This window comes from Oncorhynchus tshawytscha, unplaced genomic scaffold (genome assembly GCF_018296145.1).
Source record: "Oncorhynchus tshawytscha isolate Ot180627B unplaced genomic scaffold, Otsh_v2.0 Un_contig_3847_pilon_pilon, whole genome shotgun sequence".
Lineage (NCBI taxonomy): Eukaryota > Metazoa > Chordata > Actinopteri > Salmoniformes > Salmonidae > Oncorhynchus > Oncorhynchus tshawytscha.
Genome location: NW_024609697.1, coordinates 34,692 through 54,366, shown reverse-complemented (window position 1 = coordinate 54,366; position 19,675 = coordinate 34,692). Strand labels below are relative to the sequence as shown.

Here is a 19,675-nt window from a genome sequence, read left to right as displayed (position 1 = left end):
CTCCAAACACTGTTTTCTCATTGTAGTACATTTGAAGAAGAGCTCACTTTGTTTTTCTTATTTCATTAATCACATGTCGGCTAGAGGATCACTTTGGATTTTATCATAGGCGCACAATATTCTTGAAAAAGACATTGTACACAATATTGTTTTTTATTGAATGATTATTGAAGATATGGTTAGTTTTATTCCCAACATATAATGCATTTGTGTGCAGCACACACTCAGCTGATCCTATATGTTCGGTCAGGAAAGATAAGAAGGTACTTTTGGGCGACACAAATGTAGGGGCGGGGCTTCCTTCGCATAATGATTAAGCTGTCTGCGTTTCTATTGGCGCAAAACCACCAACACTTACGTGACGTCACACGAGAGGGAATTTTCAAAAACTGAAGAAGCTCATCGAACTTAAGGGGAAAGATAAACAAAGGCAACATTAAAAATGCAAAGACCTGCGTAAGTACAATACTATTATGTAACGTTTTCATTCGTAAGGAGTTTAATAACGATAGCGAACAAGGTAGACAGCAGTTAGCATTTTAGCCTTCTAGCTAACTAAACCGGCAGATAACCTGCATTGATAACTAACTAGCCACAATGGCGTGATATCTAAGTATCATGTCGAATGTAATGTTCGCCAGTTTAGCAAGCTACTCCATAATGCATGGACGTTAGCCAACACAATAAATTGAGACGCCAGTTTGCGAGGTTGACTTGAACATGTATACTTTTCTGAAGGGTGGGCTGATTTTGTAGCCAGCAAATCCGACCCGCTTGCTTACAGCTGCACCAGGGTCTGACAGGCTAACTGTGTAGCTTAATGCACTAGGAAACAGTGCAAGATATATCTGAAAGGTACCTCAATGCAGGACTGAAGAAATACCTTGTACTCCGAATTGTCCCATTATCCCAATAGTTACACCGATAAGATTGAACAACGGTTAGTTTGAAGTAAACTGCCATCTGTCCTAATGCTAGCTACTAGTAGCCACATCGGCCATATTGGAATGGCATGTCAAGTTGAACAAGAAAAGGAGTTGATTGGCTGACACTGCCAGTCCAAAATGACTGCTGTGGCTTCTGCTACCTAGCATGAAAACGAAATGGACAGTTTTCCTGAGAAACATCTGGCGCTGACTCCATGGTTAATCAATCAAATGTATTTATAAAGCCCCTTTTTCCATCAGATTATGTCACAAAGTGCTGTACAGAAACCCAGCCTAAAACCCCAAACAGCAAGCAATGCAGATGTAGAAGCAGTGGCTAGGAAAAACTCCCTAGAAAGGCCAAAACCTAATGAAGAAACCTAGAGAGGGAACCGGCTGTACCTGGTGGAGATTATAACAGAACATGGCCAAGATGTTCAAATGTTCATAAATGACCATCCGGGTCAAATAATAATAATCACAGTGGTTGTAGAGGGTGCAACAGGTCAGCACCTCAGGAGTAAATGTCAGTTGGCTTTTCATAGCCGATCATTCAGAGTATCTATCACTCCAGTGTTTAATTGCTAAATTGTAATTACTTCGTCACTACGGCCTATTTATTGCCTTACCTCCCTAATCTTCTCATTTGCACACACTGTATATAGACCTTTTCTATTGTGTTGTTGGCTGTACGTTTGTTTATTCCATGTGTAACTCTGTTTTTTGTCACACTGCTTTACAACTGCGGCCAGGTCGCAGTTGTAAACTTGTTCTCAACCGGCCTACCTAAATAAAGGCTTAAAAAATATATACAATAATCTCTACCGCTCCTGCTGTCTCTAGAGAGTTGATAACAGCAGGTCTGGGACAGGTCAGGGTTCCATAGCCGCAGGCAGAACAGTTGAAACTGGAGCAGCAGCATGACCAGGTGGACTGGGGACAAATCAACGTTTATTTGTCACGTGCGCAGAATACAACCGGTGTAGACCTTACAGTGAAATGCTTACTTAGAGGCTCTAACCAATAGTGCAAAAAATGTATTGAACAATAGGTAAGTAAAGAAATAAAACAGTAAATAGACAGGCTATATACAGTAGCGAGGCTACATGCAGACACTGGTTAGTCAGGCTAATTGAGGTAGTATGTAGATATGGTTAAAGTGACTATGCATATATGATGAACAGAGAGTAGCAGTATGTAAAAGAGGGGTTGGTGGGTGGCGGGACACAATGCACATAGCCAGGTTAGCCAATGTGCGGGAGCACTGGTTGGTCGGCCAGTTGAGGTAGTATGTACATGAATGTATAGTTAACGTGACTATGCATATATGATAAACAGAGTAGCAGCAGCGTAAAAAGAGGGTTGGGGGCAAACAATGCAAATAGTCTGGGTAGCCATTTGATTACCTGTTCAGGAGTCTTATGGCTTGGGGGTAAAAACTGTTGAGAAGCCTTTTTGTCCTAGAGAACAGTCTATGGCTGGGGTCTTTTTGACCATTTTTAGGGCCTTAGTTATGCTAGCCGTGTCTTGCTGCAGTGTTGTTTTGTTCTGCCACTTTCTCCAAGTCCATCACTGTGTAAATGTACTGTAGCTACTCAACCTCTAAATGCCCCTCATTCGTTTCACAGAAAGGGCAAAACTCCACGGAGGCCTCCCCTGAAGAAAACATCCCACACACAAAAAGACCCAGTTGGTGTAAGTTGGTCACTGTCAGCTGTCACTTCAATTAATAGTTACTAAAGGCAAGGTGATAATGACTAAATAATGTATACGTAGCTAATGAATGACACGTCTTACAGTATGGTGATTTGCTGTGTGCAGGTGTACTGCCGTATCCGCCCTTTAGGAGCTACAGATGAGGAGTGTTGTATTGAAATGATCAGCAGCACCACCATTCAGCTGCATGCTCCTGATGGCATCAAAGCCAACCGCAATGGGGAATACAAAGAGGTACCGGTGTAACACAGCTAGCTACATTACATCTCTCTCTCTGATGCGTCTTCCTGTGTCATCTCATAATGATGTTCTTTCAATCTCTCTATGATGTCATCTCATAATGGTGTTTACGTGTTCTTTCTTTCATAGACCGTCTCTCTATGATGTCATCTCATAATGGTGTTTACTTTCATAGACCGTCTCTCTATGATGTCATCTCATAATGGTGTTTACTTTCATAGACCGTCTTTCTCTATGATGTCATCTCATAATGGTGTTTACTTTCATAGACTATGATGTCATCTCATAATGGTGTTTACTTTCATAGACCGTCTCTCTATGATGTCATCTCATAATGGTGTTTACTTTCATAGACCGTCTCTCTCTATGATGTCATCTCATAATGGTGTTTACTTTCATAGACCGTCTCTCTATGATGTCATCTCATAATGGTGTTTACTTTCATAGACCGTCTCTCTCTATGATGTCATCTCATAATGGTGTTTACTTTCTTTCATAGACCGTCTCTCTATGATGTCATCTCATAATGAACGTGTTCTTTCATAGACCGTCTCTCTATGATGTCATCTCATAATGGTGTTTACTTTCATAGACCGTCTCTCTATGATGTCATCTCATAATGGTGTTTACTTTCATAGACCGTCTCTCTCTATGATGTCATCTCATAATGGTGTTTACTTTCATAGACCGTCTCTCTATGATGTCATCTCATAATGAACGTGCTTTCTTTCACAGACTCAGTACTCCTTTAAAAAAGTGTTTGGAATTCAAACCTCCCAAATAGAGTTGTTTGAGGATGTTGCCAAACCACTTGTGGATGACCTTATTCACTGCAAGAATGGTAAGTGAGTGAAACTGCTCATTTATTTGTAATAATGCATACGTTTTTAAAGTATTCGTTTTCGACATGGTGTTGAGCGGCGATTTGTTTTTCTTTGCTGTCCATAGGATTGCTTTTCACTTATGGCGTCACAGGCAGTGGAAAGACGTTTACCATGACAGGCTCTCCTGGAGAAGGTGGTCTCCTCCCCCGCTCTCTGGACATGCTATTCAACAGCATCGGTCCATTACAGGCCAAGAGATTTGTAGGACTTATTTTCTGTCATATCTCTGGGTGTACAACTCTGTTCCTACAGAGCATCATTGTATGCTTTTGTCCTTGTCTTTTCATCAGAGATTTATACATTGAACTGAATGTGTTGGTGCATTAGCCAATCAAGTGCTTGTGAGAGACTTAACTTTGAGTTGGCCTTTTTATTCAACAGCAAATATGTGCAAAAAAGCCAATATTATTTGACTATTTGAATTTCAGGTTCTCCACATGTTAAATTGAGCGCTAATTCCTATACATCTAGCTTTCAAATGTTCAATCTTGCAGGTGTTTAGGACGGACGACAAGAATGGCATGGAGATCCAAGGTCAGGTGGACGCTCTCCTGGAGAGACAGAAGAGAGAATCAAATCAACAGTCCACCGTGCCCAAAACACCGTCCTCAAAGTATGCATGGGTTTTATAAGCCAAACATGTTTCCTGCACACATTTGTGATCACCCTCAGATGTAACTAGATGCTCGGCTATTGACATCTTTCATGCATTGATTTTAGTGTTTCAGAGACTATTTGGATGACATAAAGACAACCTGTTGAAATTATACTGGAAATGGCACTTTCTTGATTGTTGAAGCTGGTTTGAGACAGGTTTTGTGTTGGTTCTGTCTTTCAGGCAAAAACCTGACCCAGAGTTCGCAGACATGATCAGTCCAGAGGAGGCTTGCAAATGTGAGGGAGTTGACGAGGACAGCTGCTACAGTGTGTTTGTATCCTACATAGAAATATACAATAACTACATCTACGATCTGCTGGAAGACACGCCAATAGACCCCATACGACCCAAGTAAGTCCAGGCTTTGTGTTACCAGTAGTTATGTAATTTAATTAAAAAGATATATAAAGGGAGACCAGTAAATCATTCTGCCAGAGTGGTCCAACCCCACGTCTTTCCTGTCATTTGTATCTTCTACAGTTAATTTTAGTGTTCAGAATGCACCAGTCAATGTAAGATGTATTGTAGGTTGGAGATGTGAAATGTTTTGTGTTTGTTAGGCGACCCGGTGGAGGCACACCTCTACAGAACCCTGAGTTGATGTACGTGGTCTGTGTGAAACTAGCCTGGGACCACACTGATCAACTAGCTTTGTTTCACCTTTGAAGCAGTTTCATATATCTGGTCCCAGGCTAAGTGTATACAGTTTAAAAGTAGAAAAACATGTCAGAATTATCTAGCCATCATCCCTCCACTACATCCCCTCCCAATGTAGGGACCCTGTGTATAATGCGTATGGTACCATCATCCCTCCACTACATCCCCTCCCAATGTAGGGACCCTGTGTATAATGCGTATGGTACCATCATCCCTCCACTACATCCCCTCCCAATGTAGGGACCCTGTGTATAATGCGTATGGTACCATCATCCCTCCACTACATCCCCTCCCAATGTAGGGACCCTGTGTATAATGCGTATGGTACCATCATCCCCTCCCAATCTAGAACCCTGCATGTAATGCGTATGGTACCATCATCCCCTCCCAATCTAGAACCCTGCATGTAATGCGTATGGTACCATCATCCCCTCCCAATCTAGAACCCTGCATGTAATGCGTATGGTACCATCATCCCCTCCCAATCTAGAACCCTGCATGTAATGCGTATGGTACCATCATCCCCTCCCAATCTAGAACCCTGCATATGATGCGTATGGTATGTGGTGTTATTATATAGTATATACATTTAAACATGTCGTATTGCTTTTATCCCTCTGTCTCTGGTTGCCTTTGTAGAGGTAGTGTTTTTAAACTGCTGATTATCATGAGGTTGGTGTTCACACGTCCCTGAATGGCTTTGGGGAAACTGATCTGTGCTGCGGCTGGGAAGCTTGACATAATGCATGTCTTTTCCCCCTTGACTGTTTTGAACAGTCATAACCGTTGTTTTAACATTGTCATGTTGACTTTTTGCTTGTGGTTATAGTCTAGTTTATTTGTTGTAGGCTGTGTGGTGGTTAACCGTATTGTTGCTCTCCACGGTTGCAGACCGCCTCAATCAAAGATTTTACGTGAGGACCAGAACCACAACATGTATGTGTCGGGATGCACAGAGGTCGAGGTGAAGTCCACAGTGGAAGCCTTCGAAGTGTTTTGGCGGGGTGAGTGGGATTTTAGTCATTTCTTTTGAAGGAAAACAATTTTTTTCCCCTCTGTATTAGTCTACAGTATTTACTTCTTTCCAGGCCAAAAGAAAAGGAGGATTGCCGATACTCAGCTGAACCGCGAGTCCAGTCGCTCTCACAGTGTGTTCATTGTCAAACTGGCACAAGCTCCGCTGGACGCAGATGGAGACCACATTCTGCAGGTGACTTGAACCTTGCGTCTTTATATCTCGCCGATACAGTTCTTCATGTAGAAGTGAAGACAAAATCCACTACCTTGACCCAGGGATGGAACAAGGATTTTGGGCACTGGCCAGCCAGGCTAGTACACCACATTTTTTAGTAGCCTGGGTTTAATATCTGTGCCATGCGATATCTGAAAATACAAAATGTCTCTAGCCGGGAGGCTAGTTGGGAGAATGTGTGACCAGTACTAGCCTGGGCTCAGTGGCTTTGGTGTACTCTCCATCCTTGCCTTGACCTAACCTTAAGATAACAAACCAACTCAAACATCCTATAATTACTATGTGAGCTAGCACAATATATATCTGTTGCTCCGTCACTAGTAGACGCTGTGTTAGCTTATGTATGTTTCACTAGAAGACCCAATGCAGAGCAGGCAGGCTAACAGCTATCACTGGACCACATGGACTTCAACCAGTGCTAGCTCTGATAGCCTAGCCTCTGATAGCCTGGCTGTGTTACAGGACAAGAACCAGGTGACTGTTAGCCAGCTGTGTCTGGTGGACCTGGCAGGAAGTGAACGCACCAGCAGGACTAAAGCAGAGGGCAGCCGCCTCCGGGAAGCAGGTGAGCTGACAACGTAGGACCCATAGAAAAATCCTTTACTTTTCTGTTTGCCTAACAGCATCACTGACCTAGCCTGGGGACCACTCTGTTTAGCTAACATTCTGTTTGTCTAACAGCACCACTGACCTAGCCTGGGGACCAGTCTGTTTAGCTAACATTCTGTTTGTCTAACAGCATCACTGACCTAGCCTGGGGACCACTCTGTTTAGCTAACATTCTGTTTGTCTAACAGCACCACTGACCTAGCCTGGGGACCAGTCTGTTTAGCTAACATTCTGTTTGTCTAACAGCACCACTGACCTAGCCTGGGGACCAGTCTGTTTAGCTAACATTCAGTTTGTCTAACAGCACCACTGACCTAGCCTGGGGACCACTCTGTTTAGCTAACATTCTGTTTGTCTAACAGCACCACTGACCTAGCCTGGGGACCAGTCTGTTTAGCTAACATTCCACTCCTTGTGCTCTGTGTCATATGCCACATGTTTAGCATGACAGGAGTGGAATCATGGCTAAACAGACTGGTACCCAGACTAGTACTAACCTTCTGACAACTTCACAACATGCACCCATCTTTACCTGGCATCTCCACTCTTTCCCCAGGCAACATCAACCAGTCCCTGATGACCTTACGCACCTGTATAGAAGTCCTCCGAGAGAACCAGATGTGTGGAACAAACCGGGTTAGTCATTTTGAATGAATCTCTGTGTACTTGATAAAACTGTAGACCAGATGAGTCGAGCACTGATATTATGTCATAAAGTAACACAATGATACTGTGTGTTTTTGTTTCAGATGGTTCCTTACAGAGACTCTAAAGTCACTCATCTGTTCAAGAACTATTTTGACGGTGAAGGGAAAGTCCGCATGGTTGTGTGTGTCAACCCTAAAGCTGACGACTATGAAGAAACCATGGTAACTGATCTGAGTTAGATCCCAATAACAGCCCCAAGAAACCATGGTAACTGATCTGAGTTAGATCCCAATAACAGCCCCAAGAAACCATGGTAACTGATCTGAGTTAGATCCCAATAACAGCCCCAAGAAACCATGGTAACTGATCTGAGTTAGATCCCAATAACAGCCCCAAGAAACCATGGTAACTGATCTGAGTTAGATCCCAATAACAGCCCCAAGAAACCATGGTAACTGAGTTAGATCCCAATAACAGCCCCAAGAAACCATAGATCCCAATAACAGCCCCAAGAAATGGAAATATCAACCAGACGTAACCGTGTGTGTGTTCCTTCAGTTGGTCATGCGCTTTGCGGAGTTGACCCAGGAGGTTGAGGTGGCGCGGCCGGTGGACAGGCCTATTTGCAGCCTGGCGGCGGGCGGAGACACCGGAACCAGGCCTTCAGAGACGAGTTGTCACGACGCCAGGAGGAGCGCCCTGGGGGATCCAACAACACCGGTATGTACACACACATAATCACACGGAGAGAGAGAGAGATATATCTAGCTAGCTACAAAGCAGGAGGGCTTTCACATCTCATTTTAAAGCATCTGATTGTACATGGGTCATGTTAGAACCGTCCAATGTGACCACCTCAGCCAACACTAATGTTAAGTCAATCTGTTCTTCACTGATCTTCCAGAGGATGGCTCGGTGCTGAACCAGCTCCTGGACAGCCTGCCGGCCCTGCCTGCCTGTGAGTTGGTGGACCCCACCGATGAGCAGATCCTGCCCCGCCTCATAGAGGTGCTGGAGAGGAGGCACCGCATCCGCCAGATGATCACTGAGCAGTACACCAGAACTGGTACGGACCAGGCCACTATAGACCTAATTAAGGGTACTTTGTCAGTACAGGACCTCTATTTATTGTAAATGTATGTACTGTAGTTGTCTGTTTAATGTTCTGTATTATGTCATGTTCTGTGTTGACTCCAGGAAGAGTAGCTGCTGCTTCAGCAACGTCTTAAGGGACCCTCATAAAATACTATGGGCTTTAGAGCTGCACCTTTAGTCTCCTATTGTTTGAAATGTCATAGACGTCCTCTATTTAAATTCATCATTGTCTTTTGATGTTTATCTGGCTTTTCTTGGGGCATGTTTTGCTATACGTAAATGTTTAGTTAGTGTAAACATATTGTCTACCTTTAGTGGACAAGAGTAAAGTTACATTTGTACCAATGGATTCATTTCCATTCCTTTCCCCCCTTTACCAACAGCCAACACACTGAAATCCATGCTCCAGGAGTTTGATGGCCATCTGATGGCCAAGGAGAACTTTATCCATGAACAGCGGGGTAAACTAGGGGAGAAGGACAAGATCATGTTCAACCAGAAGAATGAGATGGATCGGCTGGAGAAGAAATCCAAAATGCTGGAATACAAGGTGAAGTCGCAGTCCTCCCTCTCTCTCTTCCCCCCGCCTCGTTCTCTCTTCCCCCCGCCTCGTTCTCTCTTCCCCCGCCTCGTTCTCTTCCCCCCCCCGCCTCGTTCTCTCTTCCCCCGCCTCGTTCTCTCTTCCCCCAACCTCGTTCTCTCTTCCCCCAACCTCGTTCTCTCTTCCCCCCCCGCCTCGTTCTCTCCTCCCCCCCAACCTCGTTCTCTCCTCCCCCCGCCTCGTTCTCTCCTCCCCCGCCTCGTTCTCTCCTCCCCCCCTCGTTCTCTCCTCCCCCGCCTCGTTCTCTGCTCCCCCCCGCCTCGTTCTCTCTTCCCCCCCAACCTCGTTCTCTCTTCCCCCAACCTCGTTCTCTCTTCCCCCAACCTCGTTCTCTCTTCCCCCAACCTCGTTCTCTCTTCCCCCAACCTCGTTCTCTCTTCCCCCAACCTCGTTCTCTCTTTTCCCCCAACCTCGTTCTCTCTTCAACCTCGTTCTCTCTTCCCCCCAACCTCGTTCTCTCTTCCCCCCCCCTCGTTCTCTCTTCCCCCCACCTCGTTCTCTCCTCCCCCCCCAACCTCGTTCTCTCTTCCCCCCAACCTCGTTCTCTCCTCCCCCAACCTCTTCTTCTTCCCCCCTCCTCCCGCCTCGTTCTCTCTTCCCCCCCTCGTTCTCTCTTCCCCCCGCCTCGTTCTCTCTTCCCCCGCCTCGTTCTCTCCTCCCCCAACCTCGTTCTCTCCCCCCCCCTGCCTCGTTCGCCCCTCGTTCTCTCCTCAGCTACATTTTTATATCACTGAAACCCATGCATTCGTACATCCTAATTGAACTAATTTCAAAATGATCCTGAACTTTTTACATACCTTTTAATGCCTTATGCCCATCCCTCTCAGATTGACATTCTTCAGAAGACCACCAATATCTATGAGGGGGACAAGCGGTCGCTGCAGCAGGAGCTGGAGAGCCGGGAGCAGAGGCTGCAGCGGGAGCTGTCGGAGAGGAAGCGCATGGAGGCACGCATGCAGGGCATGGTGTCTGACACCAAACACCAGTGGGAGAAGGAGTGTGTAAGTGGAGTGTTACCCTCCTCCCCTAAGCCCTCCCTCTACTCACTCAGCCCTCCCTCCACTCTTTCAATAGATCTGGTCACTAAGCTGCCAACTAACCACAGACTGTGAGGGGGTCACTCAGCTGCTAACTAAGCCCAGACTGTAAGGGGGTCACTCAGCTGCTAACTAAACCCATGCATTTGGGTAGCCTAGTGGTTAGAGCATTGGACTAGTAACCAAAAGGTTGTAAGTTCAAATCCCTGAGCTGACAAGGTACAAAATCTGTCGTTCTGCCCCTGAACAGGCAGTTAACCCACTGTACGCGCCGTCATTGAAAATAAGAATTTGTTCTTAACTGACTTGCCTAGTAAAATAAAGATAAAATAAACCACAGACTGTGAGGGGGTCACTCAGCTGCTAACTAACCACAGACTGTAAGGGGGTTACTCAGCTGCTAACTAACCCCAGACTGTGGGACTGTGGGGGGTCACTCAGCTGCTAACTAACCCCTGTGGGGGGTCAGACTGTGACTGGGGGGGTCACTCAGCTGCTAACTAACCCCAGACTGTGGGGGTCACTCAGCTGCTAACTAACCCCAGACTGTGGGGGGTCACTCAGCTGCTAACTAACCCCAGACTGTGGGGGGTCACTCAGCTGCTAACTAACCCCAGACTGTGGGGGGTCACTCAGCTGCTAACTAACCCCAGACTGTGGGGGTCACTCAGCTGCTAACTAACCCCAGACTGTGGGGGGTCACTCAGCTGCTAACTAACCCCAGACTGTGGGGGTCACTCAGCTGCTAACTAACCCCAGACTGTGGGGGTCACTCAGCTGCTAACTAACCCCAGACTGTGGGGGTCACTCAGCTGCTAACTAACCCCAGACTGTGGGGGGTCACTCAGCTGCTAACTAACCCCAGACTGTGGGGGTCACTCAGCTGCTAACTAACCCCAGACTGTGGGTCATAAACATAGTTGACGGTAGGTGTGGTGGTTGTCGTTCTACTTACATTTAGTTGAAGTTGTGTAGTTAACGTTTCCTCTTGCGACCTCAGGAGCGTCGTGTGAACGCCAAACAGCTGGAGATGCAGAACAAGCTGTGGGTGAAGGATGAGAAGCTGAAGCAGCTGAAGGCCATCGTATCAGAGAGCAACAACAGCACCACCTCAGAGCAGCAGCGTCCCCACCACCCCAGACAAGCCCCAGAGGAACTCCCGGGAGAAGGACCAGCCTCGCGTCCCCGAGAAGAGATCTCGCTCGCCATTGCCCGTGAGTTGTTACACCCGGTCACTGCCTCTCTTTCTCCCTCTCGCATCTCTCCGTCTCCCCCTCGCTCTGTCATTCTCTCTCCATCGCTCCATCTATAAATGATTGATTTGACGTTATTGTAGTGGATATTGACTGTGGAACTATTCTAATGTTGATGGACTGTTGTGTTGCATGGTGGGTTGAAGATGTATGAGTCTGTCTACTAAGCAGGTGCTGTGTCATCAGACCACATGTACTATTACTCTGCTGTCTCACTGTTACTGGCCACCTGCATGTGTTGTCCTCTGTTTCACACTGCTGATATTTGTGACATTACAGTGTTCAGATAGAAACTTGTTTGCTGTAGAACAGATATGATTTGTCTGTCATGTAGAATAGTGCATCGTGTTGGTTCTATTTGTTACAATGTTATCTACACTGTTGGAGATGCTACAGCCTTCATATAATACTCCCAGACTCCCTCCTGCTACCACCCCCAGGTCAGCACAGCTCAGTGCCACCCCCTCCCACCCTCCTCCTCTGCTGGTAGTCTCTCAGTAGCCTCCGTCATCTCTGAGTGGGAGCAGAGGTTCCCCAATGGTAGGGACCCCCCCGGGACACCCGGCGCGTACAGAACAGCGACCCCATACGGAAGCAGCAGTGTGGGCCGCAGGAGAGGCCAGCGATGGGCCCCTGAGACAGAGGCTCCGGGCCCCAGCCACACACATGGGCTAGACCTAGAGTCAAGCTCAAGGGTTAGTGTGTGTTAGAATTTCACTCTAAGGGACTGGTTTCCCAGACAAAGATGAAGCAATAGTCCTGCTTTTGGCTTAATCGGTGTCTTGGAAATCAGGAGGTAAACTTTAAGTAGCTGGATCTGCCGTGCTTTGTAAACCTGGATAGAACTACACCCTAGACCCGGGTAGAACTGTAGCTGCTTGGTTTGTATACTTACCTACTGTACATGTGCTAGCTATTAGGACCAGGCTGATACCAGTATGGATACTCCTTAGTGTCATGGCAAGAAAACAAAACACAATCTTACCTTGTAGCAGGTTTTTAAAGGCCGAAGAGTTGGGTCTGTTTCCTGGTTTAATTTTTGCCATGGAAACAAAAAATTGCGACGCTGGTATCATCACAGTAGTTAGATCTGCTATGCATGTAGTCCTGTAGGCTTTAATCTGTGTGTTTGTGTGTGTGTAGATGTACTGTAGCTAGTTCTGCTATGCTTGTAGTCCTGTAGGCTTTAATCTGTGTGTTTGTGTGTGTGTAGATGTACTGTAGCTATTTCTGCTATGCTTGTAGTCCTGTAGTCTTTAATCTGTGTGTTTGTGTGTGTGTAGATGTACTGTAGCCTGTTCTGCTATGCATGTAGTCCTGTAGGCTTTAATCTGTGTGTTTGTGTGTGTGTAGATGTACTGTAGCTAGTTCTGCTATGCTTGTAGTCCTGTAGGCTTTAATCTGTGTGTTTGTGTGTGTGTAGATGTACTGTAGCTATTTCTGCTATGCTTGTAGTCCTGTAGTCTTTAATCTGTGTGTTTGTGTGTGTGTAGATGTACTGTAGCCTGTTCTGCTATGCTTGTAGTCCTATAGGCTTTAATCTGTGTGTAGATTTACTGTAGCTAGTTCTGCTATGCTTGTAGATCCTTAAACAATCACCCTGCAGAATTGCATCAATAGCTGCTTGATGTGTGTGTTTGGTTGTCTGTAATGGCCACCACAGGACTGATAACCAGGGTGTCCTCATCACATTTATCATCACCATTATCCTCCCATGTTATGTTACCATGTCCCCTAGTGCAGGCTGCATTATCTACAGTAGGTAACATTTTTCAACACTTTCACATATACAATATTCACACATCTCCTCAGACTATTTGTGTACCCCAGGAAGAGTAGCTGCTTAAGCTAACGGGGATCCTAATCAACTACCAAGTACTAATAATACTCTTATGAAACAATCCATTCATAATGCTATAGATTGCTGCTGTAAAACTCATATCTAACCTGGTTTCAATCATAATGTTGGCAGCTAATGTGTATATACAGTGGCAAGAGAAAGTATGTGAAATACCTGGATTTCTGCATAAATTGATCATATATACAACAGTCTGCTTAAACTTACACAAACAATTATACTTTTCATTTGAACACACTGTAAACATTCACAGTGCAGGGTGGGAAAAGTATGTGAACCCTTGGATTTAATAACTGGTTGACCCTCCTTTGGCAGCAATAACCTCAACCAAACGTTTTCTGTAGTTGCGGATCAGACCTGCACAACGGTCAGGAGGAATTTTGGAACATTCCTCTTTACAAAACTGTTTCAGTTCAGAAATATTCTTGTGATGTCTGGTGTGAACTGCTCTCTTGAGGTCATGCCACAGCATCTCAATCAGGTTGAGGTCAGGACTGACTGGGCCAGACCAGAAGGTGTATTTTCTTCTGTTGAAGTCATTCTGTTGTTGATTTACTTCTGTGTTTTGGGTCATTGTCCTGTTGCATCACCCAACTTTTGTTGAGCTTCAATTGGCAGGCAGACAGCCTTACATTCTTCTGCAACAAGTCTTGATAACTTGAGTTAATTGTTCTGTCTGATAGCAAGCTGTCCCAGGCCCTGAGGCAGCAAAGCAGCCCCAAACCATGAGGCTCCCTCCACCATACTTTACAGTTGGGATGAGGTTTTCATGTTGCTGTGCATATTTCTTTCTCCACACATAGTGTTGTGTGTTCCTTCCAAACAACTTTAGTTTCATCTGTCCACAGAATATTTTGCCAGTAGCGCTGTGGAACATCCTGGTACTCTCTTGGACTCGTCAGATGTTAGCATGTTCCAGAGATTTCTGTAAGTCTTTAGCTGACACTCTAGGATTCTTCTTAACCTCATTGAGCATTCTGCACTGTGCTCTTGTAGTCATCTTTGCAGGACAGCCACTCCTAGGGAGAGTAGCAACAGTGCTGAACTTTCTCCATTATAGACAGTTTGTCTTACCCTGGACTGATGAACATCAAGGCTTTTAGAGATACTTTTGTCACCCTTTCCAGCTTTATGTGGGTCAACAATTCTTAATCTTATGGCTTCTGAGATCTCTTTTGTTCGAGGCATGGTTCACATCAGCCAATGCTTCTGAATAGCAAACTATTTTTTGTAAAACTTTGTTTATAGGGCAAGGCAGCTCTAACCAACATCTCATTGGTTGGACTCCAGGTTAGCTGACTCCAATTTAGCTTTTGGAGAAGTCATTAGCCTTGGGGTTCACATACTTTTTCCAACCTACACTGAAAGTTTAAATGATGTATTCAATATAGACAAAAAAACAATAGTTATTAGTTTAAGCACAGTGTCTATTGTTGTGACTTAGATGAAGATCAGATCAAATTTGAAAACCAATTAATGCAGAAATCCAGGTAATTCCAAAGGGTTCACCTACTTGCCACTGTATATTGACTTACAGTATACTTGTCATTGGTCTTCTATTAGCCAAGCTTACAGGAAGGGTTTTTAGAAAATTATCTGTTTTTATTTGAACCTCCACAGCATAGAGGATTGTCCAATTATACCTGGACATACCACCATACCACCTCAAACTATACTGTCTATAAACCATGGGCTTTATGTTCTGCCAGCCCACTCTACCCACACTAACGCCTGTGTTCTGCCAGCCCACTCTACCCACACTAACGCCTGTGTTCTGCCAGCCCACTCTACCCACACTAACGCCTGTGTTCTGCCAGCCCACTCTACCCACACTAACGCCTGTGTTCTGCCAGCCCACTCTACCCACACTAACGCCTGTGTTCTGCCAGCCCACTCTACCCACACTAACGCCTGTGTTCTGCCAGCCCACTCTACCCACACTAACGCCTGTGTTCTGCCAGCCCACTCTACCCACACTAACGCCTGTGTTCTGCCAGCCCACTCTACCCACACTAACGTCTGTGTTCTGCCAGCCCACTCTACCCACACTAACGCCTGTGTTCTACCAGCCCACTCTACCCACACTAACGCCTGTGTTCTGCCAGCCCACTCTACCCACACTAACGCCTGCCGCCGGTCCTCCATAGACGCTGCTACTACTAACCCGATGGCTCTTAACACCACAACTGTCAATAATTCCCTGATTTTGTCTTTTCCTCCCTGTTTTAAATGGGACCCACCAGACCACGGGGACACCGATTCGCCCGCACCACAGACGCTCACACTCAGCGGGTGGGCAGCGATGGGTAGATCACAAACCACTCTCTAATTTGGATTTAGACACCGTCATGCAGCCAATCATACCCAATGCAATCAAAGTGTCAGCGGCCAGCGAGAAAGCTCTGTCTAAATCCCACAAGTATGTTCTCACGCATCAGGAGCTTGCCTCCGATGGGGAGATTCAGACCAAACTGATCAAGGTAAAAAAAAATAAGAAAAAAAAAAATTTCCTCAATTGGTGTCTCTTTGTTTCTGTCTCATTTTAGACTTTTTCACCTTCTGGGTTTGAATCTTTCCGACTACTATTGAATGATCTTGCTACCTGAGCAATGAGTTGTAGTAATAATGTTTCAAACAGAAATAGAGATTTATACTGCTACAACCATGTACAGTGCATTTGGAAAGTGTTCAGACCCCTTGACTTTTTCCACATTTTGTTACGTTACAACCTTATTCAAAAATAGATTAAATAGTTTTTTCCCCTCATCAATTTAGACACAATACCCCATAATGACAAGGCAAAAACAGGTTTCTGCAGATGTTTTTTTTTTTTTTTACGGACACATTTACATAAGTATTCAGACCCTTTACTCAGTACTTTGTACCTTTTGGAAGCGATTACACCCTCGTCTTCTTGGGTATGATGCTACAAACATCCCCACAACATGATGCTGCCAACACCATGCTTCACCGTAGGGAGGGTGCCAGGTTTCCTCCATATCTGACTCTTGGCATTCAGGCCAAAGAGTTCAATCTTGGTTTCATAAGAGCAGAGAATCTTGTTTCTCATGGTCAGAGTCCTTTAGGTGTCTTTTGGCAAACTCCAAGCAGGCTGTCTTGTGCCTTCTACTGAGGAGTGGCTTCCGTCTGGCCACTCTACCATAAAGGTCTGATTGGTGGAGTGCTGCAGAGATGGTTGTCCTTCTGGAAGGTTCTCCCATCTCCTCAGAGGAACTCTGGAGCTCTTTCAGAGTGACCATCAGGTTCTTGGTCACCTCCTTGACAAAGGCTCTTCTCCCCCGATTGCTCAGTTTGGAGTCTTAGTGGTTCCAAACTTCACAGGTGTGTGTGTGCGCCTTTCCAAATCATGTCCAATCAATTGAATTTACCACAGGTGGACTCCCAAGTTGTAGAAACATCTCAAGGATGATCAATGGAAACAAGATGCACCTGAGCTCAATTTTGAGTCTTGTAGCAAAGGGTCTGAATACTTTATTTAAAATGTAATAAACTGTTCTTTGTCATTATGGGGTATTGTGTATAGATTTAGTTTTTTTTTTCTTAATCCATTTTAGAATAAGGCTATAACAAAATGTGGGAAAAGTGGTGGTCTGAATACTTACCGAATGCACTGTCCCTGATTTACCTGTGGAGGGGAATGCATTTGTATCCCTCACTTTGAGTGTTTCTGCGTGGTACATCTCTTAATCTGATAGTTGTCTACCTCTTCAGGGAGACGTGTTCAACGAGAGGTGGAGGACAAGCCGTGCAGTTCACAGACATCGAAACGCTTAGACAGGAATGCCCAACTGTTTCAAGGTATGCCCATTGGCCAACCCATCAGTTATTATGCTGACACTTTGACAGATTGTGTGTAGCGTTGCAAAATTCTGTTAACTTTCCCAACATTTCTAGGTTTCCAGAAATCCTGTTTGCATGATTCTGTATTTTGTGCTTATTTCCAGGAATATTCCAAGTGGTATTTCTGGAAAACTTTTGCAACCCTATCAGAAATCATCTTCTGTTGAGATGAGGACATATTACCTCACTGTCTCCTCTTCTTGAAATAATAGTTGGCTATGTTTTTAGTGTAGGTCATTCAGAGTCCTGATGTGAATATTTTCTGTTCCATGAAGTCGTAAGAGGAGGTCATCGGGAGACGGGCCAGGACAACATGATGGGAACAAGATGGACTGGAACGACAGAGAGAACAGGGTAAGCTGTCCCCACTACTGTCCATCACTCATTCACTTCGGCTGGAGTAAAACAGCTATTAGATTTTGTCATGATACCTGCTCATAAAGGTATAACACATGTTTTCTCCCAACAGGCACCAGTGGCAAGCACAAGCTCAGCTCTTGGTCTCCAGAATGGCTATCAGAAGTGAGAATTTATATCACATTCCAGTAGGGATTTTGACTGACAACATTGCATGTTTTCATAGTATTGACTAATCAACTGCTGATGACAAATTACACTTCTTTTCTCCATCCCTTTCAGACGCAGGAAGTAGGAACTGGACAGATCATCTTTTTCTATGCTGGAATTGTCTTGTGCGTTGGACTAGTGAACTTACCATCACTTTAAACTATGCATCTTGTTTTTTAAAGTCAAGCTTTTTACAGAACTTTTTCTAGATAAGTGATGATCAAGACCTGAGTTGTATTTAATCATGACTGTAGCTTAAAAGGGACATTTTCAATTAGATTTGTATTAGATGATTTAGAGAACTTGTTCTCTTGTCACATTGAATAGTGTCATTGTATAGCTTACCACCTTCACCTATGAAACTTTCCTTCACTGTTTTTTCACACCCAAAGACTATTTAGATGACAAAATGTAACTTTTTTTTTTTCTCAGTTTCAAGGTACTTGTTGTTGTATAATATTCACACACATAATCTGCAGAAAATCAATGTTAGAAGGCTGCTAGTGCAATGACCCCAATTATATACTTTGCTAAAGCCTGCCGGTCAGTCTCTGTCTGACTGCAAATACATGTATTTTTGAAGGAATGTACTATTTAAAAACTGGGGAAAAATAAATCAAGAAATGAGAATTATCTTTAACCAACTTGTTTATATTACTGTATAACCATGTGAATGGCAGGTCTTGCTTTGGAGGTAGATGTAGCGCTGCAGGCCCCAAACATAATCAATTGAAACCAGTTGGCATCCAAAAAGATTTGGTGTGACGACATGAGTACCAATCTATCAAATGTATTTTATTACGTTTAAAAAAAATTTTTTTAAGTCAGCAGTTATGTTAGGGAAACAGTGTTACACTCTACCTAATATCCTAACCCAACCTTCCCCCATCTTAACAGCGCCACTGCCAGACTCCTGTCTGAATAACTGCTGTCCTTGTAGTTCACATCCACTTATATTTGCCCCAGCCAGGCAGCCACAGGCACCAGCCTTTTTTAAATGGAATGGGTCGCTTGAAGACTTTGCTAAGCATGCAGAATGCTGTGCTAACAAACGGCCATTTTTATGTGGCTGGCACTGTTTGCTTGACATTCTTCGGTCTGTTGATGAGAAATGCCAAACAGAAGCGCTCACTAGCAAGTCTGTATAGTTTGTGGGGCCCCTGCTAAAGTCTTGTGTACTGCAGACGCTCTGCTAGTCTCCTGGTCAGGTTACATTCCATCAGCATGTTGCCAATGGTCCTGGGCATATTTACTATATCTGGCTGCTTTTGGACTGTCAATGGGTTGAAACCTCTTTCTTGTGGGAAGAACATATGCAATGATTGGTTTTGTGTACAATTGCCATCCAGCGTGCAGTATGAGTGTTGGAGAGAGGAAAGGCAGACAGTGTTGTTGTTGTTGCCTGATTTCACTTCTCTGTATGCTGAGTCATTTCACCAAGCCTCAGAAGTATTTGTAAACCTGGCCCATCAGACGTTCCATGTAGGCTAGCTGATATGTGTGTGTATAATGTTGGCTGTGTGTATAATTGGAGCTACAAGGTCAAATTCAATCACACAATTAGGAAACATTTGAATGTTCATTCATATTTTAAGATACATTTTATACATGCATCTAATGTTGCATGACTTACTTTAGCCGTATAATGTAATGACTCAAACGCATTACTGTTTGCCGCACACTGAGGAGCGCTTTACAGGGAATTCCTGTAATAATCATTACTAACAGCAGGTGGCAGCAGATACTGTACATTTTATAACGGGCCTTTTTATACTGGCACTGATTTTGTGACTGGCCTTATGGGACCACAGGT

The 19,675-nt window shown here is 44.6% G+C and overlaps 1 pseudogene; it reads left to right on the top strand.

Annotated features, from left to right (window-relative positions):
• The first annotated feature begins 330 nt into the window (after nt 1-330).
• On the top strand, nt 331-18,502 carry LOC112249393 (annotated as a pseudogene).
• Nucleotides 18,503-19,675: the final 1,173 nt, after the last annotated feature.